Source organism: Natator depressus, chromosome 8 (assembly GCF_965152275.1).
Source record: "Natator depressus isolate rNatDep1 chromosome 8, rNatDep2.hap1, whole genome shotgun sequence".
In the NCBI taxonomy this organism is placed as follows: domain Eukaryota; kingdom Metazoa; phylum Chordata; order Testudines; family Cheloniidae; genus Natator; species Natator depressus.
In genome coordinates, this window is record NC_134241.1 from 57,537,689 (window position 1) to 57,559,838 (window position 22,150).

General features: G+C 40.2%; 1 long non-coding RNA gene across 1 annotated transcript in view; it reads left to right on the forward strand.

The window, feature by feature from the left end:
• Nucleotides 1–263: 263 nt before the first annotated feature.
• The window catches only part of LOC141992857 (uncharacterized), a 101,476-nt gene continuing 79,589 nt past the window's right edge, over nt 264–22,150 (forward strand). The window contains exons 1-2 of the long non-coding RNA XR_012640670.1: nt 264–308; nt 16,338–16,476. This is a non-coding gene — a long non-coding RNA (uncharacterized LOC141992857). The remainder of the gene's footprint in view (nt 309–16,337; nt 16,477–22,150) is intronic.

Below are 22,150 nucleotides of genomic sequence, written 5' to 3' on the forward strand. Positions count from 1 at the left end.
TCAGCATTACATAGAGAGGAATTACAAAGCACAGATTATGCAGAGCCTTCCTTCTGAGTCTGCCTTGCTCCTGAAGAAGGATTCTGCTTAGTATAGTTCTTCTCAGGCCCTGCATGCTCCATCCACAAGGCCAAGAGTGGGATGCATACAAATATTGTGTTGGGTCATCTGCCTAACAGTACTTGCCTTTGTGCATTTTGGAAAAGTCTGGGCAGCTATCCCATAGTTTCCAAGAGATAGATGCAGTGCACACAAAGTAGCACAGGGAACAAAATTATTTGAGATGCGCTACTCTACGGCGCATGGAGGTAAGAAGACTGGCTAAAGTGGAGGGTATAGACTAGATAAATTTAGCAAACTCATTTGGTAAATTACTTGGAACCCCTTTCTGACTTGAGTTATTTACATATGTCTAATTTATCTCAAATATTTTAACTCTTTTTTTTTAAAGTAGCATCCTATTCTACAGACTGTGGTGAAACTGGTGCTTTCTGTTCCTTCATTGTATATACCAATTTAATTCTTCTATGCAATTACCTTATGCTTCCTTGTCAAAACAGCTGAAAAACCAACTGTAAAAGAGTTTGGGGATAGATCAGTATGCATTTCTACCACTCAAAATTGAAATACAAGTTCAAAGTTTGTATTACAGTGTTTCGACAGGCATTCAATAGGAAGTCAGTACAATATCTCTCAAACCACTACCAAACATCAAAACTTTTCCAGACATCTAATGTACTCTGGGATACTTCAAGCACCTAAAATAAAAGGTCAAGTACTTGTATATTAATTAAATAGTGAAGATAGAAGAATGCACAAAAGACAACATTTTTACCCTTCCAAATCTCCTTCAGGATATATTATATATAGTACAAAAATCTATCCACAGGACATGTTCATCACATGCTTATTAATGGGTCGAAGTTCAGATATATCAGTATTATGCATAGGATTGTAGAAACACACTTCTCTTTTAGCTGCTGAAGACAGAAAGGCAAATATCAGGTTTTCCATAAACTGCCATTTTTTTCCATCCAGCTAATACAGAACTTGTCAATCTGCTAAAAAGCTTTGTATCTAGACGGTTTTGCAAGACAGCACAACTCCTGTCAGCAACTGATCAAATAATAGCACCCCTTCCCTATACTAATAAATAGTCCCCCTTTTTTAATGAATGGCATCTAGCCACAATAGGTATGTGATTAGTCAATTACAGTTGTTAGCCTTAATAACATAGATTCATCAGGATCTCAAATCATGGGGGGGGGAAAAGTTAATGAGATTGCTGTATCCACATAAAGCTGTTTGTTCTTTACAAATTAGCCTTTTATATAATAATAATAAATCATGACATAGCAAAATTACTTCCTGAAATATATCACAGTACATACTAGCACTTTTATGTGGTATTATTTCTGAAGACTGATTCAGCACTATGTAATGACAATGTTACAGTCCTGTCTTCAGTTTATTTTCTTCTTATAGCTGGGGAAAAGGAAAAGAAAAATTACAAATGAACCAACCTTCCTTCACTCTGTGCCAATATGGTGGAACATGAAGTTCTTTGATATATATATAGGTTTTTTGCTGCTTCTTTTCTAGACGTGTTTTTGAGGAGTTGATGTTTGCTTTGGCTTGTTTCTTTTCTTTAACACAATGTCCTCAGCCAGACAGGCAGTTCTGCTGTGGACAACTGTCTTTTGAACTACTCCCTTTGGGGCCAATCCTGAAGTCAATGAGAGTTTTGTCTGCAAAGAGATCAAGGAAGTTCCCTAGCAATGCAAATTGATGAGACTTTTGGCAGAGTGAACTAGATGTGTCTCAAGGAAGATAAAACTACAGTATACAAACAGCTGGACAACCCTTACCAGCATACGCTAATCATATCTTTTCTTATTCTTCTCCATGTCCCAATTCAGTCAGATTGTCTGGTCTAGATTACCCTTGTTTCAGCTTTCTCCTATGGTTGTGGATAGTCTACCTGTAGTGTATTCTATACAGGCTGATATGCTGTACCCATCACTATTCTTTATTACATGTTTATGATAACACCATAAGATGGTAGATGCTTTCCAGACATAAAGGAGAAAGAGTTCCTGATCCAAGGTACTCACAACAAAGGGATTTTTATACAAATCAAGATTAACTATAGGCAGCATGACAGATTTTTAAGTGGAATTTTAAAATGGAGAGAGTAGGGGTCTTGCAGGAGAGCTCAGGGAGACTGTATGGTGGCCATGCAGAAGAAGGTGCATTTCTTGTGAGGGTGACAACTGGGCAGAGAAAGGTGGGAGTATTGGCAGAGACGATTACCAAGGTATCCAAGCACCTGGGACCATATAGACTATCTATATGCAGTTCATTCTTTTGTTTTCTTTTCATGTTTGACTGCTGTTTTGAAATATTTTAAAAAGAGAAAACTATATGTATAAAGAGAAACATAAATTCCATTAATCTCCCAGGAATAAACACTCAAAAAAGTGTTTTCTGATAGCCTACTGCCAAATTATGTCCCATTGATTATGTGAATGAGAGTGGCAGAACCTGGCCAATGCTAAGACCCATAGTGAACTTCAACACAGTGAAAAAGGAGGTAAATGCATAAGTGGTATCCCTCAAACTCTTACTCTCAGTGGCTTTGCCTGAACTTGCAAAATGGCAAATGAATGGCTTCAGATAATAAAATTGAATCAATCGTATTTCCTGGACTTTCTTATGACTGACAGTCAAGGGTCACACAGAACTACACAGGTCAGTACATTCACTTAGGCAGACCTTTATAGTTACAGCGGTGTGATCGGTGTCAGGGTATAGAGAGAAATTTTCATCAGTCTGGAGAATAAATGGCAGAAAGAATATTGAGGGAAAGATAGCTAGGGATTTACTGAATATCCTTGTCTATTGTCTGGCTGAACTGAAAACAGGAGAAAAGCAGAAATTGCAAAAATCTGTCTCCAAAGGAGGATGCCCTCAATTGAATTTCCTATTTCATATTATACTAATAGGCATGAACTTTCAGGAGCTTCACAGACCATTGCAACTTTGCAGAACATACAAAACTCTTCTCAGAAATATGTACTATTAAGAATCTTTATTTTCTAATCACTGTAGTATATAGGGCACATTTTGCTTTAAATAAAAGAGAGATCCTTTAATGTATTATTCCAAAGAAAACAAATGCTGTTGCAAAAGGTATCATTTGTTATTTATTATTATTATTTGTGTTACATTAGTAATAGTGCTTGTTGGAAAATTTTCAACAAACCTTTTCTCACCAAAATATGTTGTTTTGTTGAAGCTGAAATGTTTTGTGGAGATGTATTGATTTTAACAAAGTTTTTGATGGGAGATTTTCTGGGGTCCAAGGTAGCTGTTGAAGATATGGAAGGTGACTAGGGAAAGAGAAGCTTTTCAGATTTACATCTAAAAACATGGTGTGATAGATAAGGCCAATTTCTCTTCTCAGTCCATTGAAATTATTACCATGACTGAGGAGAGAATCTGACTCTGGTTTGTCCTAGAAGAACATGCAAGCCTTGTGATTTGTTGCACTTATGTTATTGTACTCATGCCACCATATTTAGCAAAAATATTAGTTACCTTACATTCTACGATAATTTGAAGGAAAAACAAATGAAAGAGAAGGGGAAGTGAAAGTGGAATAAAAGAGGAGAGGTATAGGAGAAGGAACAAATTTCATTAATAGAAAACAAGAAACATCCCTATAAACAATCAAATTGTTCTTCATTACTTTGTCATAATCATTACTCTCATACTAAGCTGCTCCATTTAATGAGGTGATTCTTTTTTTTTGTCAGTCTCTGTCTGATTTTGAATCTAAAGGAACTGAGCAGAAATAAACAACCACCCTCCAGCCCAATTACCACATTCAGTAGTATGCTTATTTATTTATTTTTCACTCAGAACATTGTGACTACAGCATACAATTTGTGAGGATTAAAGGCTTTGCTGGAATGCAGACAAGAGTGAATGTGCAGTTAGGGTTAGATTATGCTGGGTTTATGTGGATGCACAGGGGGAGGAGAGACGACGGAAAGAGCTCCTTGCTCCTCACAGACTTTGGACCCAATTCACAATTGTGTGGTGGCTGTTCTGGTGACCACCATAAGACTTTTCAGATTGCATTTATAGTCTGGTTTCAGAGTAGCAGCCATGTTAGTCTGTATTCGCAAAAACAAAAGAAGTACTTGTGGCACCTTAGAGACTAATAAATTTACTTGAGCATAAGCTTTCGTGAGCTACAGCTCACGAAAGCTTATGCTCAACTAAATTTGTTAGTCTCTAAGGTGCCATTTATAGTCTGGCCTTCTGTGATGGGATAGATTTCCCTTTAAGAGTAGTGGGGCCTGGTGGTCAACTCCCCCTGCCCTCCTAAAGAGTTTGAAAAGTCTGATTTTATATATATATATATATATATATATATATATATACACACACACAAACAAGGAGTTGGGATATACTGGGAGAGAGGAAGTGGTCCCATGAGTAATACAGGTTCAGAAGAAAGTCCTGTTACTGTTTCTTTAAGGGCCCTAGGCCAGGAGCTTTGCAGAGAGTATGGGTCAAGGCTCCCCTCTTACCTAACCAACTGGGGATATGCTGAGAGAATTGAACCAGCAAAAGTGCTATCTCCTCCCACCTTGCAGTGGGGAGTAGATATTAGCAGGAAAAGGGTGGTTGAGCATGCTGAAGCCTCATTAAGGAAATGTGGCCAGCTAAGGGAGGAGCTGGCAAAGCCCCTACAGCTGGCTAACCCAGCCCAGCTCCAGAGAAGACAGCTGAGGGCTCTTGCTTAAAGTGGATCAGACAATCTGATTAGCAGATCCCAACTCCAGAGGGGAGAGTCTCCTGTTTAAGGAGAGGGATTAACTAATGCAGCCCAGCTCTGAAGAAGAGAGCTGGGGTCTGCTGTTTAAGGAAAGCCTGTGGTACCATGCCTGACTGAAAGGGGGCCTAAAATGGGGTGACCCCCATGCTGTCACACCTTGACAGTGATCACATTCCTGGGAGCTGGAAAAGGCTCATTTCATAGGGAAGGATCTGTATGGGCTGCTGTGGTTCGGTGTGGGGTGACAGGGAAGTTTTGTTGTGCTAATTTTATTTTTGGATTTGTAATTTATGGCTGGGGTGCCTTGGGCATTAGATAACTCCCCCTTTTATCTCTGTATACCAATCTAATTATCTAAATATTAGCATATGGTGTTTATTGTAGGTGTTTTAGCATAAAAGCATCAGAGATCTGTTATGGCTTTTGGCTGCAACCCTGTGTTGGGAGTTGTATGGAATTTCACTGTTCTAGAAAGAGCAGTGGGAAGTGCTGTGCTTCAGGGAGGCACAGGCACTCATGGAGTTCCCACGTGTGCACCAAGTCCAGGTCTACAGCTATCAACCATCTGGCTCTGCTGGCTACTGCAGAACAATGTAGGCAGGTAGCACAGAGAATGTGACCCTGGCTGCCTTCTGTATGGGGATGTAAGAGAAGCTCTTTGATTTATCCGGATTGCTCATTCAGGCTGGCTGCAATCTGGCCATCAATACAGCCCCTCAGAAAAGCAAAAGTTTCTGGCCAGTACACCACTGATGAGTGAATGACAACAATAATGCTTTCCTTGCCCAGAATTAAAACACTTCTTCTGTTCCTTCCTGTACAATTAAATTTGTTGTATTCTCACTCATTTCAGTTTTTCTTGAATAAGCAGGCAGCCCTCTACTGAAATGACAGGTATTGTCCAAAAAACACCTTCCTTTTTAAGAAGTTGTGCAGGAATACAGCTGTGACTTTAATGTGTAAAATTTTAAATACAACAGGCTTCTCAGCCATCTATTAGCAACTCAGGAATGACAGCTATGTAATCAAACCAGGCCTGTGCTCCAAAGCAGAAAAGCCTACCAACTTGTCTCGGAAAGCACTGTTAACTTGGACAGTAGGCTGCTGTTCTCTGGGGACCACGCCATCAAGAAGCAGCGTTACCAGAGTGATGCTATGTTGTACCTTGCTACACTGTACTGAGGATCCCAACTGAGATTTGTTAGTAATTCGTCATTTGGATTCATATTGGAGATTTATGGCCTCTCTTCATGTGCATGCAATTACAGCACAGACAGTGGCAATATCCCATTGTGCAGGGTCCTAGAGCCTGGACTTCAACCTAAGCCTGGAGTCTACATAGTAATGAAACAGCCCCATGAGCCTGAATCAGCTACCACAGGCCAGCCGCTGGTGTGTCCTTGCTGTGTAGACATACCCTCAGTCTCCATATCTGTTCAGTCCATACTCTCTCTTCTGAGAGTGCAACTGAAGTGAAGTGTGTTTTGCTGTTGTGCCAACTTGCATACTATGAATTCAGACACACAGCTTCTTTAATAGAGGATACAGCCATCATACAGTTCTACCATCCTTGGCCAAATGCAAGCTGATCACCTAGAGGGGAAGAATCCAAAATTCTACTAGCAGTTCCCAGAAGCACTCTGTCTCCTCTGTAGTTGTACATCACACAGCAATCACCCCCACTTGAATTATCTTATCAGAAAAAAAGGGAAGGAGTTCCTGAAATTGTTGTCTCTAACATCTCTACAATTTCAAAGCTGACCTAAAAGAGTGTCTATTAAAAACTAAAATGATGAGCTAAAAGGGCAACCACTCTGACCTCTGCTACAGTGAGTAATGCTCAGTTTCCAGTGACTATCAGAGCTGCAGTGACAATTAACTTATGATTTTGTAAAGAATCATAATAGAACTAGCTCAGACAGGGAGGAGAGAAATAACTTACCACTCTAAAGCTAATTATTTAATACTCAGCTCCCAGAGACCATACTTAAGACTATAACAGCATTGTTGTAGGCACTGTACAAATTCATATAAAAAGATGGTAACTGCCGCAGATAATTAATCCATTTATACATATTTTCTCTGAAAAACAACATTGATGAAAAAAAAATCTTTGTAGTCTTTCAGGTTTTTGTTGAAAAGACAAAAAAATCAAATCAGTGTTTCGTTGATTGATGGAATGAAACCAAAGTTTGCATTTTGGCAGAAAAAAGATTCTGTCAAATATTTTTAGTGGAAAATTTTCTTCCATCTCATATATATGTAAAAATGTATCTTTGTCAGTGATATAATCTTGTTGCAAACGCACAACAGCTTCTGTGAGAGTCAGAGCATATACCCATTAGCTGTTGTCATGAACTGTTTTGTATTTGTGGCCCTTTCTGTTTGTCTGCACCTTTCATCACTCATTTATGAGAAGAAAGGTGCTGATGTTTCATACAGATATGCTTACAGATAAGAACAGTTTAAGTACTTTTTAACCACCAGCAGAGATAGAAATGCCTATGCAATTGAGTGTAGAGGCTTTACATGACCAAGGGTGAGGACCCAGAGGCCCTGCAACACCATCAAGTTGGTGTTCCTAGGAGGCCTGAGAACGCTTGCCAATGCCTTGAAGTTTAGATGACTAATTCCCAGCTAGCATTCAGAAACAGCTTAGGGTGGAATGACCACTTGAGAGGTAATGAAGTGTAGCTGAGGCTATTTAGGATCAATTCCTCAAAAATTATAAGGGAGACAAGTGGGTTGTGTTGGGTTGAAACCAAGTTAGGAAGTATAATATAGCTTTAATAGTGTCAAAGCTTACGTGTATGGAAAGGATGCAGTTGGGCACTTTTGGCTAAATTGTTATCTAGATGTATTAATCCAGAATCCAACCAGTAAAGATCTATCTGGAATGGGTGGCTCTGTCTTCACCCAAGGCTCTGATTTGAATTTCCCTCTTTCCTTGTTCTGCTCTTGGGCCTGAGGGATATATAAGGCAATATAAACTTCATAACATATGGAAGTCAAGCCTCTTCATAGTTTTCTTACCCTGAAGACAGAAAAAGTACTGAGACTTCCTCCCGTGTAATTTTTCTAAATGGAAAACTGAGCAAAAGTCTATCGATTAACAATAGATATAGGAAATGTATCCTTAATCAGAAGTGGCTGTATAAATGCCTCACAGAAAAACTTGGAGAAGGAAAAAGATGCTTGAAGAATCTATAACTACTTTTGGTTTATCCAGTGTGACATCTGTGCTGAAACATGGAGCCTGATCATTCCACCACAGTCAGCAGTTTATTCTTGCTGAGCTCTCTCTCATGTTGCAGGGAGGTGTTTTCACCTGCCTACGTGAGAGAATCTCTGGTATGGCTGCTGCAGAGAGGACTTCATGGGGTGTTGAGGGGGGACTGAGGATATACATTTATAAAGGCAGTATGGCTGAGGAATAGGGACCAGATTCTGAAAGATATGTAGGTTCCTAATTTCTATTTGAAATCAATTAGACAATGCCCATGACTTGACAGATGGATGAATAGAAAGGGTGGATCCACACACTAACCCCTCCCCCAAATCCTAGAAGAGAGTTAGTATAGACAGCAGTACAACTTCAGGAGCAGGTGCAGAGGCTTATGTGTGAAGGTCCATGTCAAGGTTCCTCCCCCACTCTGAACTCTAGGGTACAGATATGGGGACCTGCATGAAAAACCTCCTAAGCTTATCTTTACCAGCTTAGGTCAAAAGTTCCCCAAGGTACAAAATATTCCACCCTTTGTCCTTGGATTGGCCGCTACCACCACCAAACAAATACTGGTTACTGGGGAAGAGCTGTTTGGACACGTCTTTCCCCCCAAAATACTTCCCAAAACCTTGCACCCCACTTTCTGGACAAGGTTTGGTAAAAAGCCTCACCAATTTGCCTAGGTGACTACAGACCCAGACCCTTGGATCTTAAGAACAATGAACAATCCTCCCAACACTTGCACCCCCCCTTCCCTGGGAAATGTTGGATAAAAAGCCTCACCAATTTGCATAGGTGACCACAGACCCAAACCCTTGGATCTGAGAACAATGAAAAAGCATTCAGTTTTCTTACAAGAAGACTTTTAATAAAAATAGAAGTAATTAGAAATAAGAAATCCCCCCTGTAAAATCAAGATGGTAGATACCTTACAGGGTAATTAGATTCAAAACATAGAGAACCCCTCTAGGCAAAACCTTAAGTTACAAAAAAGATACACAGACAGAAATAGTTATTCTATTCAGCACAATTCTTTTCTCAGCCATTTAAAGAAATCATAATCTAACACGTACCTAGCTAGATTACTTACTAAAAGTTCTAAGACTCCATTCCTGGTCTATCCCTGGCAAAGACAGAATATAGACAGACCCACGGACCCTTTGTTTCTCTCCCTCCTCCCAGCTTTTGAAAGTATCTTGTCTCCTCATTGGTCATTTTGGTCAGGTGCCAGCGAGGTTACCTTTAGCTTCTTAACCCTTTACAGGTGAGAGGAGATTTCCTCTGGCCAGGAGGGATTTTAAAGGGGTTTACCCTTCCCTTTATATTTATGACAGTCCATTTCTCTTGAGTCTACTAGGAGGGTACCTGTGGGGTGGTGAGTCAGAACCAGTGTTTGATGTGGGGGTGATCAAACCTCCCTCTCTCAATGAAATTATCTAGAAGATTGATGTATGGGTGTTTTTCCTCCTCCTGCAGCCCCTTTCTTCGACGTATGCCCATGGTATGAGTGCCTAAACACAGCATCATGAATGAGGGCTACTTAGACTGAGGATCCTTGAAAATCTGTAGACACCCCCACACACATGCTCCCTGTTACCCCTTTCTGTATGACCATAGAGTTACTGCCACAAAGTCTGACCCAAAGTAGCATACAGTGGTGTAGTGCAAAGTAACTGAGAATTTGTGAGGTGACCTGCATTACTTGCTGAAAGTTATATGGTTCATAAAAATCATTAACATCTACTGCTCTTCAACAATGTCCAAAAATATCTTCAGAAGGAAGTTGCACGCTACTGTGCTAGAAGTATAATTTAGATGAAATATAGGTATTGATTTCTATAGTTTTTTTTTCTATGCAGCAGTGTTACAGATAGGCAGGGCCTTAAGAAGTATTTACAATGGAGTTGTTTACTCATTCAGGATTTGCTGCAATTGTTGAAAAAAATCAAGATAATCTTATTTATTAATTAATAAGACCTTTCTCCAGGAAATGTTAAGACCTTGTAGTGAAACTCAAACAGGTTCTTAGTTTAGTCACTTGGGGATCTGTATGCATGGCACTTCATTTTCACATACTGCATTTATTCAGCTGTCTTTTAAAACTATTTCGCTATGACCTCTCTGCAAGTCAGGAAGGAATGATACATTGACAATATTTTATACAACGAAAAGATGATCGGAGACCCATCTCACTCCTGCCACTAGGAACAGATTTACCCATCAGTCTACATAAGTAGATTTTTAAAGATGAACTCGGGAATGGATTCTACACTTCTGTAGATAGAGGGAAACGAATTGCACAAGTCAACACAAAATGAACGCTTACACAGGGTGCAGCAAAACTAAAGATACTTCCATTTGCGGAGCACTGTGCTAAAGTTGCCAGATTGAAATACTCAAATCTTAACACCAGTGATGCAGGTACTATTTAGAACACCTGACATGTGAGACATGTTCATGCCCACCTCTCTCTTTTGCTGTGCTGGAAAACAATTGGTTAGTTACTCATGGATGCGCAAATTGTTACCACTTTTATTGTCTTAAAAACTTCTTTGCAGGTGTGACGTAGGAGGCACAATTCACATGAATTCAATGAAATCAGTAGAACACATTAACTTCAATGGGATCAGGAATTGACCCATTAGTAAGAGCAGAACATTTTGGATCTTCCTGGTGTTAGTTGTGATGAAGTTCATTTGGAAGCTGTGCTCCTGACCAATAAAGTAGATTCCTTGGCTGAATGGCACTGCCTGGAATCATTGTTGGGTTCACAGTTGCTTTGTAGAGTACACTTGAGCAAAATAAATTACATGATCCAACAGCATTACACAGAAGTTCATCAGATGCATCCGATGAAGTGAGCTGTAACTCACGAAAGCTTATGCTCAAATAAACTGGTTAGTCTCTAAGGTGCCACAAGTACTCCTTTTCTTTTTGCAAATACAGACTAACACGGCTGTTACTCTGAAAAATGAAAAACATAAAGCTCCTGAGTTACCAACAAAGTCAAGCCCTGGTAATGAGGGTAAATTGGGACTGTACAATGAGATAATTTCTCACTGGGTGAAGTCAGTAGACCACCACCAACTTACACCAGCTGAGGATCCGACCCAAAGTGTATAGGCTCCAATTGCTGTATGGTGGGTTCTTCACATGCTCAAATTTGGTTTGATAGAGGCATTTAATCAAAAACCCATGATATGATTTATTACTAGTGTGCATAAAACCTGATAAAAGAAACTCAATAATAAAATGACTAAAGATTTAAATGATCAAAAATAAACAAAACCTTACTCTTGAAAATTATTATCCTTTTAAAATATATATCTGAAATCTCTGGTATACGATTAGCTTCATTTGAAAATCTGATTTCTACCACAGTAACTTTATTTTCAATTTTGTGAATAACAAGAATATTTAATTTAGACAAGAACATTTATAAAAGCCCCCAGAACTAATTTTGCCTCATAGAACGTTATTAGGCTTTCCATGATAAATTAACACAGTTGATTATATTTTAATCAGATGTCTAATTAGACATTATTAATGTTAACATTACCTCTTATAAATTCCTTTCTTTCTTCTGTGAAGGAGAGGATTGCTCCTTTCCCTATAAACTTTCAAATTAACCATTTATAAACAGATAGAATTTTAAGGACACATAGACCATGTGGGGGATTTTCAAAGGCAAAAACGAAAAATGAAGCGTCCAATTTCTATTGACTTTCAATGGGAGTTATACATCTGGCTACCCTATGTGTCCTCCCACCACCCACACCATGTTCAATACAATAGAAATACATTAAACTCATACCACCCCTTTCAGGTTTCTTTATCTATATGAAATTCTGTGCCACTCATCACTGTAGTACTGAGAGCCACTTGGACTAATGCTATTATGGCTGCTGGGAAACAGGAAAGATGTCTGTTACCTTTTATGCTACACTATCACCTGGATCCTGCAGGGGGCAGACTTGGTACTAAAGCATAATTTGGAGAAGAGTCAGGGCTGCTCCAAGTTGTATTATGAGGCTAGTCTAACACCCAGAGACCCCTGGAACGTAGTGATATTCTGGCCATGCCCCAGACCCACTTATGTCCCTGACATTCCAGCTCTGTCACTGACTGCAGTGGGGATGATTTGATCTCCTACTTTGCACTGCTAGAGCTATGTGACACAGATATGGCAGGAAAGTGCCATATACTTGAGACCTTATTGAATTGAGTTTAAATATCTTTGGGGTCCATTGTAATAACAAATAGTTCGTGTTGTGGGCTGGGATTGTATCTAACCTCTCAAGGGGGAGATGTCCCAGATGTCAGACCTAGGGGTTCAAAGGATTATACTGGACAATGTGCCAGACAAGGATGGATTTTTAGAACAAAAAAAGTGCTAAGTTGTTTTCCTGGGGAATACCTAGAGGAAAGTGAATGCAAATTCTCCACCTCCAATTAATGCAAAATTCCAGCCTTTTGAAGCTATGCCCTAAGGAGTGGGCCATTGTCTGCTGATCACCTATTATGTGAGACTAAGATCAAAGGGCCAAATTGTATAAAGGAAAGACTGAACTCTTCATGGTGGTTTGGTTCTGAATCTGGGACAGTTATGAACCTCTAACCTTGTGAAAAATCCAGTTGTGGGTTTTGAAGGACTGACACCTGCCAGAGCCAAAGGTTGGAGTTGTTTGACCTCTGGTAAACTTTTTAGCGTGTGTGTAGGTTCTCTCTAATGATCTCACCTTAAGAATAAATGTTCTTGCTTATAAAGGGCTATGTAATAACTTATAACTGTAGGCAATTGCTTTCTTCATAACCTCTGGAAAGAAAGGGAAATGGACACTGCCCTCGTTAGGTAGTCTGGCTTGCTAGGGGGATATCACGGTATAGGCAGGGGACTGTGGAGCATGAAAAAAAAAAAAACAGGGAGGAGGGAGGGAAACACAGATCTCTACTCAAGAGTAGTGGCAACTCATGAGCCTTTTGTATGTATTGTTGGGATTATGTTTCCCAATGTGCATTACTTTGCATCTATCTACATTGAATTTCATCTGCTATTTTGTTGCCTAGTCATACAATCTTGTGAGATCCCTTTGTAACTCCTCAAAGTCCGCTTTGGACTTAACTACCTTGAGTAATTTTGTATCATCTGCAAACTTTGCCACCTCACTTGTTAACCCCTTTTTCCCAATAATTCATGAATATGTTGAACAGCACTGCTCCCAGTTCAGATCCGGAGTGACACCGCTATTTACCTCTTTCTATTCTGACATCGGACCATTTATTCTTACCCTTTGTTTCCTGGCTCTTAATCAGTTACTGATCAATGAGAGGACCTTCCCTTTTATCCCATGACTGCTTACTTTGCTTAAGAGCCTTTGTTGAAGGACCTTGTCAAAGGCTTTTTGAAAGTTCAGGTGCAATGCATCCACTGGATAATCCTTGTCCACATATTTGTTTGACCACCTCAAAGAATTCTAATAGATTTATGTGCGATATCCCTTTACAAAAGCCACGTTGTCTTTTCCTCAACATATCATGTTCATCTATGTGTCTGACAATTCTGTTCTTTACTATAGTTTCAGCTGCCTGGTACTGAAGTTAGGTAAACTGGCCTGCAATTGCCAGGATGGCCTCTGGGGCCTTTTAAAAAACTGGCATCACATTAGCTATCCTCCAGACATCTGGTGCAGAAGCAGACTTAAGTGATAGGTTATACACCACAGTTAGTAGTTATGCAATTTTATATTTGAGTTCATTCAGAACTCTTGGGTGAATACCATCTGGTCATGGTGATTTATTACTGCTTAATGTATCAATCTGTTCCAAAAGTCATTCTATCAACACCTCACTCTGGGACAGTTTCTCAGATTTCTCACCTAAAAAGAATGGCTCAGGTGTGGGAATCTCCCTCACATCCTCTGCAGTGAAGACGGATGCAAAGAATGGCACACTCAGTGGTGTGCCTTGGGAACCTCCAGGAAAAAACCTATTCTAAAATAAATAATAATAATATAATCTGTGGTATGGGTGTAACTCAACAATACCAATTATAAATAATATACATCCAATATACTTAAATTAGAGTTAACATACCTTTACTTAACAACTTAAAGAAACAAGATATAACAGATTAAGATGAAATGTCACTAATTGAAATCCACAGGGGACAGTTGAATAAAATCAATTAAATATAGCATACAGTAATAAATGAAACTTATCTAACTGGCATTTACACTGCCACCATTCACCCCACCTCGCAGTGTACACTCCTCTGGATTGCAGAGTCCTAGACACCTGCTTGCGTGGGCACGCTTGAAGATCTGCAGCTGGAGACAGCACTCTGTTGGTTCTGTGTATCAGTCCAGCCACAGCGACAAGTTGCACAACCCCTCTTACGAATGGAGCCGGCCCCACCATATGTCAGCAGCTCTGGTTCCTGGTTCGATGGGAAGATCACTCTGCCTCTCCTCAGACTCAGTCTCTCTGCTGTGCCCCTTCCCTTGCAAGTACTTTCCCAAACCAGAGTGGGAGTTGCTCACAGTTCCTTCACTGCAGGCCCACCTCAGTCAGCTCTAGGCACAGCAACAGTCTCTGCTCTGATCCCAGCGAAGCCACCAACGGCCTCTAAGGCTCTCTGCTCCATCAAAGCCCCTGCTTCTGGCTTCCTCGCAGCAGCTCCTAGTGTGGACAGAGCTCCACACCAGCAATCTCACTCCTCTTCCCAAAATGGAGCCCACCGCCTGCTCTCTCTGAAAGAGGAAGTCTCTCACTCTTTCCCCAAGGCATCATGGGAGTTGTAGTCTCTAAGACTAGATTGCAGCACACAGGATCTTCCCAACTGGTACACTCCCAATAAAGTTCAGAAGCCTCTATAGGAAAGCATCCCTACATCTGCAATGGTCTTATCTTCCTTGAGTGCTCCCTTAGCACCTCAATCATGTAGTGGCCCCACTGATTTTTTGGCAAAAACTCAGGGTTACTCAGGTGAGTATAACCTTTTAAGGAATGAGGTTATTCACTTAAGAGCAACCTGGGGAAATAAGTTTTGCAACATTAGGTGCCACTGGAGTACTGAGGGATAAAAAGATGTTATCTGATATGTTGCAGTTATTGTTGTTTTGTTGTTTGTTGCTTGCAAATGTTGGAAATAAAATTATATAAATTATTTACACCTGTTTGAGTTTAGAAGTATGAGCTGAAAAAACATCTTTTAGGGAAAACCATGGCATCTATAGGTCTTAAAGTGATATAGAACTGTTCTCTTTGCAATATAGAATTTTTATGAAACCCTTTGATTGCCAAGACCTTTTGTAAAGTAAGTCATTAGTTACTGGGACACAGAAACCTGGGCTTTTTTTCTAATTCATCACCAGCTGACATCATACAATCAATTGGCTCTTGAGAAGCTCACTGCTGAGTAAGCCAACTCTGTTATAATGGGAACAGTTGGAATGCTATTCTGCACCTCAACCCAATTTGCAATGCTTACATATCCAACTGCTCATGGCAATCTCTCTTTTTCCCTCTTACTTTTAAACATGAATCTTCATGACAACAAAGGTAAGATAGAAGGGAAATCCTAAATATTATGCCATGTCACAATGAAAGAGTCACTTCGTACAGGTAGCCTCAGACTTTTGACTAAATAACCCTTTAAGGAAAGTTTAGATTCAAATTAAACTATATATTTGAATCCTTTAAAAGAATGTCGTGACATCAAATGATGCCCCAAGGATTTTGAAATGGAGTGTTTCTCATATTATACAGCATTCTGTTTAAGATGTCTTCTTGTGAATGAATAAGCACAGTTTTCATAGAGGTAACTTAAAATGCAGTGGATCAAAAACAAATGACACCACCTGATCTCTAGATTGTAAGAGTGAGATCTACAAAGGGACTCAAGCTTTTCAACACTGAGAAGCACAAAGTGTGATCTACAGAGTAACATATGAGCCTAAACCCTAGAGTTAGGCACTTACAACCCTGTTTGCAGCACCACTGCAATCCATAGAACTCCTGCATACTTGGCACCTAAATTAATTCAGTGTCTGTCTTCTGTAAAATGTTCCCTAGGCCCAGGCACATATGCACTCTCTGGCCCAATGACTATTCCATTGTGGACAAACACTTATATCATCACTGGGCCAGAGATAGGAGGGAAAGAATGACTCTAGCCCAGGGGTTAGGATATTCGTTGGGATGGTGGGAGATACTGGGTCCAATCCCCATACGCTAAATCTTTCTTTCATTCATTATCCACAGTGGAGAAGCTTCAACGAGAGAGAGGTGATATTCTGATGAGGCGCTCCCTCAATCTCCTGAGGGGTGGGAGAGGCTTGTTCAAATCTTCAGTTCCCCCCACTGTCAGAAGGGGAGAGAACCTGAGTCTCCAATATCCTTGGTGAGTGCTCTAATCACTAGATTAAAAATTATAAAGTGGCTGCCTCCTCCTCTACCTAGATTAATTAATGGCACCCAATCTGGTAGGTGACGTCTGAGCACACCTACAAGGTCCCAAATGTGACTTAGGTATACAGCCACCTATCTTCCACCCCATTTGTGGATTGCTTGGGGGGATTAGGAGGGAGATAGTCACCCGTATGCCTAGAGCAGTGGTTCTCAGACTATTGTACTGGTGACCCCTTTCACATAGCAAGCCTCTGAAACACTTGTTTATATATTTAACACCATTTTAAATATTGGAGGCAAAGCAGGGTTTGGGGTGGAGGCTGACAGCTTGCAACCCCCCATGTAATAACCTCGCAACCTGCAGAGGGGTCCCAACCCCCAGTTTGAGAACCCTTGGTCCAGAGGTAGGCAGCAATGCGTATGCTCAGAGGCAGAAACATAGGTGCCCAGGAACTTTTACCCTGAAAATGATACCCAGTTTAGGCACATACCAGGTTCAGCAGGAGGTTTTTGGCTTCATTACAATCCACAGCTGGGCCTCACAGTTAAACTCAAGACTTAAGTGCCTAATTCTAGGGTTTAGGTGTTTTAAGTATTTTTGTGGATCTGGGCCCAAGTACTTTGGGACAGAAACTGTCCTCATAAAATGTGATGTTCATATGTGAGAACACTGCTGGTGTTGTAAAAAAAATAACGCAGAAGAATGGTACACAGAGTTAGGGGTTTAATTCCCAGCTCTGTCATTTACCTGCTCTGTGACAATGGGCAGTTTCCTGTACTACCATTTTCTCTCTTTAAATTTTAGGTTGTTCAGGGCAGGGACTCTCATTATTTTACAACTTTTAACACAATGTGGGCCTGTCTTTCATTGGGGCCTCTAGGCAATATTGTAATATAAATAAAGCAACAAAAAGACTAAAGTTCTTTAAGTAAGACAAAGTACGCAGTACTGTATTTAACTTTAAAAGGGTGTGTGTGTATATATATATATATATATATATATATATATTCACATATGGAGAGAAGACTTTTTTCAAATGTGTACTATCCACTGTAGGAAAAAAGTACTGTAGTACTGAGAAAGAGAATGGCTAATTTAATTAAGACTGAAATTGTTGACAAGTCCTTTGCAGAAAGTGTGTGTGTGTGTGTGGGGGGGGTTCTATTACTTCATAGTTAGGTGAGCTTTACATGGTAGCAGAGAGAGGAAGGACCTGATGACCACATTTCAAAGACAGTGGTGACAGACTACAGCCAGTGAGACAGAATTTGATAAAGGTTTTACATTCCATCTACTGTCTATATTTTCTCCCACTTCCAATCTCTGTTACGTTGTACATATTAGGTTTTTTAGGAGAGTCATTGGATTAAATACCTCTGAAGAAACAGTGAAATATATAATAGATGCAGATGTGCACCATGGGATGAATATATTAGGATAACAGCTCTGTGCCCTTATCTCTCACAATTACATTGTCACTCTTTCCTGCAGTGTACACCTGCTTCTTGTTAGCAATACACTTGGTTGCACTACCAGAGCTGCTTGTTTTTTCCTTGTCTCATAATTTGCCTCTTTACTTATGGTCTATTGCACAACAAAGCCCAGAATGTAGATTTTGGGCTTACCATGAACTTGGGCCAGTAATTGAAAGCAACCTAATGCAGCCAATATGAATGACACAGATTAAAGGGTGTCAACAAGCAGGCTGAGTTTTTTTAATGGGAGCTGGGCCTAGCCTCACCTGTGAAATATCTGCTACCTTCCTAGCTGATTCTGATTGGCTAGTGAGCAGATCGCCCTATTTGTTTATTAGACACAGCTTGGAAGAGGGTGGTAGGACAATTAGAGAGTTCATGTGAAAGAGGGGTACTTCAGAAGACTTGCTTACTTGCTCACTCTTCTAGGAAGCCCTGAACAAAGGTAACTCCCAGGAGAAGCACTGAGAAGGATTTCAGGAGATAAGTTGACTTCCTCCTATGCCTAGCTCTGGTAGAAGGGACAGACAAGGGTAGGAAGCTCTGAGTCAATACTCTGTAGCAGAGCAGGAAGAAGTAAGAGCTGAGCCCAGGCAGCCCAGAAGACCTTTTCCTTCATGTTGCACTTGGCAGTATTGTTACCACTGTTTCACTGGGTATTGTTGAGGGAGACTGCCTGTCTTTTTGTTGTTGTTTTTTGTAAGAAAGGTGATTAGAACTTCTCATTTATTGTGCAGGTGCACATACTATCTGGTCTGGGAGGGTGTGTAGCCCCTCTTCTTAACACACAATATGTATAAGTGTTAATGAAAAGAGGCAGGGATGCAAAGGAGACTTACCTCACTTAAAGATGAGTTTTGCATGCTTGGTTAAACAAATGCTTCTTGCAGGAACCCTTGCTTCATTAAGATGTACAGTGATTTACTCAAGGGCTCCATAGGGCTTATATAACCACACAGGCATATATGTATATGTACATTGTGGTGAGCACAGGTGTATAGAGGGCATAATTATGCTGTACCTCCTCTAATGATAATGTATGCAATTTCATATAAGGGCTATACTCTGCCTTTGGATGTACACATACATTATTGAGTTCAGTGGTATTCAAGTATGCTGATCACAAGGCTTGGGGCACCACAGAAAAACACCCTAAGAAAAATAAGCATATATCCTAGATCATTTGGACATAGAGGACCATTTCCCACCAGAATTCTGACTTTCCTGCCTCTTACACAGGTGCACAGTGAGGGGAGAGGCAAAAGGAGTGATACACCTGCTCCTTTGCTTGACATGCAAGTGGACTGAATAGAATTGCAGTCCCTGTTCTCTGGGGGTTTATCGGACAGTTCCTTTCCCTTGGGAGTGGGGGGGACAAGGAATGGATAAGGTAAATCCAGGGCTCCCCATACCTACAAACCAGTCAGCAAAGCTGTACAGTCATAGAGGGAGGATGCTAAGCTGCATCTTATAAAAATGGTTCAGTAAAAACATGCTGCCTGTGAATACCCAGCAACTCTGGGCAAAATACCTGCTGGAGTTCCCTTTAGGGCAAGGGTTCTCAGAACAATTTCTTGGGTGGCCTAAGAGCATGGCCAGCAACCCTTGCTGGTGGTTGCTCTGACAATTTTTCCAAGCCCAAGTCTAGCTGCCCCATCCTGAAGCCCAGGGGCTGAAGCCTGCTGAGCACACATGCTGGTCCCACATGTCTGCAGAGGTGCTGCCCAGAGTCCTCTGGAGGCTGCATGGAAAAGGGGTGATGATCCCGTGCTGGCAGTGCCAGCAAACACCAAGGCAGCTGGGTGCTGCGGGAAGGGGCTGCTGCTTTGTCCTGTCCCCACATCTCAGCCCAGGAGGCTGTTGTTGCTGCAAAAAAATTTCATGGTGGCCTCATTTGAGAAACATTTCCTTAAGATGTTGCAGTTATAGCTAAGTAGAACAACATAGGCCCTCTGGGAACAACAATCATACAGAGTAGATTCATCTTTAATTTTGCCTGCAATTGCTTGTCATGGGGGAAAAAAGGGGGCAGAGGAAGGCTGCTTCGGAATGACACACTTTGGATTTGCTGGATGGTATTCTAACACATCTGAAAACATAACACTACTTCATAGCATTTTAATTAACAGTGGGAAAATGATGTGTTTGGAGTTCTATACTTTATCAAAAGGGTTTTAATTAGTGTAAACTCATTGGAGTCCAGGCAGATAAAGGAATAGCTCTAACAGCTTTTCTCTTTTTCTGGCATCTGAGGTTTTGAAAAGCAATAGCTGTCTGAACCATTAAAGACCTATAGGGGAAGTAGCTTCTTTGCTGTGACTGTTAGTTTAGGGATCTCTTTGGATGTCACCCGAAAGTTAGAAGAAATTTTACACTTTGCTAGAGTTTAATAAAATAAAGACTATCTGGATAACACTTGCTGAGCGGATTTCCTGTATGACAAAGTATATATCAAAATTAACATTCTCAGTGTAACCCACCAAATATTGATATTCCTATATTTTAGGCTACGTGCATCCTTCAGTCCAGACGTGTCAAATATAAATGTTCCATTTTGTATTTGATTTCTAACCGAGAAACACTTATGTGTTTGTTAAATTTAATAGTTACACTCAGTGATGGGCAAACCTCTTGGATCTGCAAAACTGTGTTAGAAATCTCACAACAGATTTTTTTGTTCACTGTGCTTTTGGCACTGCTGAAGAGGGTGCATTCAGAAATATGACGGGGGGCGGGAAGAGAGAGGGTTAGGGTACTTTCAGTTAAGGTTGTAAATTAATTAATTATTTTCTTCCTTACTAACTCTCATGTGAGTAATACTCTTCATGCTGGAAAAGTAACTGATAAAAGTGAAACCTTAATGCATTTAGTAAAAGCCACTTTTTATTGCTTTTTGATTTCTACAGCTTTAAGTAACACTCTCATTGTAGTCAAAAATAAGATTGTCTATTGTTGACATGTAGTTTTCTGTTTAGGTTCTTCTATCATGCACAGCATGATGGTATGTGAGCAATTTATGAATGAAACCAATAAAAAAAACTCCAAGATGGCTTACCTCAACTAGTCAAGAGTTTTGTCTTCATTTCTCATATCTCCTGTACAAGAGTTTTCTCATTTTACATACCTCCTGTACAAAGTTATCATCTCTTTCTCTTTTCTGAGTGCAGTTGCTAATAGGTTATGAGCTACTTTGTGGGAAAGCAAGGTGCAAAAAACTGGGTTTTCTCTTTAGTCCAGAAAATGGTGGGTAGATGGCCATTCTTAATCCCCGTGGAAGTGAATTCTATATTCTCAGGTTATCTGCCAAGAGCCCTCTGTTCTGTGCTCATGAGTTTCATATTCAAGCTACACAGTTCCATTGCTCCTGAGGGATGGACCTTCATATGTCATAGGGCCAACCACCTGAATTCTCTGAAAATGAAGACTAAGTCAAGTGGTGGAGTACACAATGGCAGGCCTCCCACAAACTTCTGACAGGATAGAGAATGTTCCCATAGAGCAAGAGGTAGGCACTGTATCAGAGTAGACAAGGCAAACAGTGGCTGATGGGCCACTGCTACCTCTCCAGGTCAATATTTTAATACAATTTTAAAAAACAAACCTAAAAACCTATACATCCTTTCCTAAAAGCCCAACACATCTACCTAGTAGCAAAATAGAGAAGTACCAATAGTCGGAACCCAAGAGTTAGCATCACTTTTAGTAATAAAGTTTAAAATGTGTGTTTACTTGCAAACGTTCTGTTTTCTAATACAGGTTATCTTACACAAGAGAGCACTTCTATCAGGAAACCTTTTATTTCCTGACTTTGCCTCAGAGTATCTCCGAACATATTGAATATAATTCTATTTCCCTTCTATTAGCAGATCATTTTAAGTAAGGTATTGTTCTTTGTTGGTCTGAGTGATTGAATTAGGTAGGTTTCATGAAGCCTATTTTAAAACGTAATGAAAGTGGATGAAGACATGATGAAAGCTGAAATCAGCAAACAAAGTAAGACGCTTTTAGCAGTTCATTCTTTGAATCTTTCATTATCTGGTATATAACTAAGCAATTGGAGCTGTATTTTTCTATGACATTTTTAACAAACCATGTAATCATTGAAACAAGGGATGCTGTAAAAATCTCCATCACCTGGAGTCTTTAAATCAAGATTAGATGTCTTTTGAAAATACCTTCCTTGGCTCAGC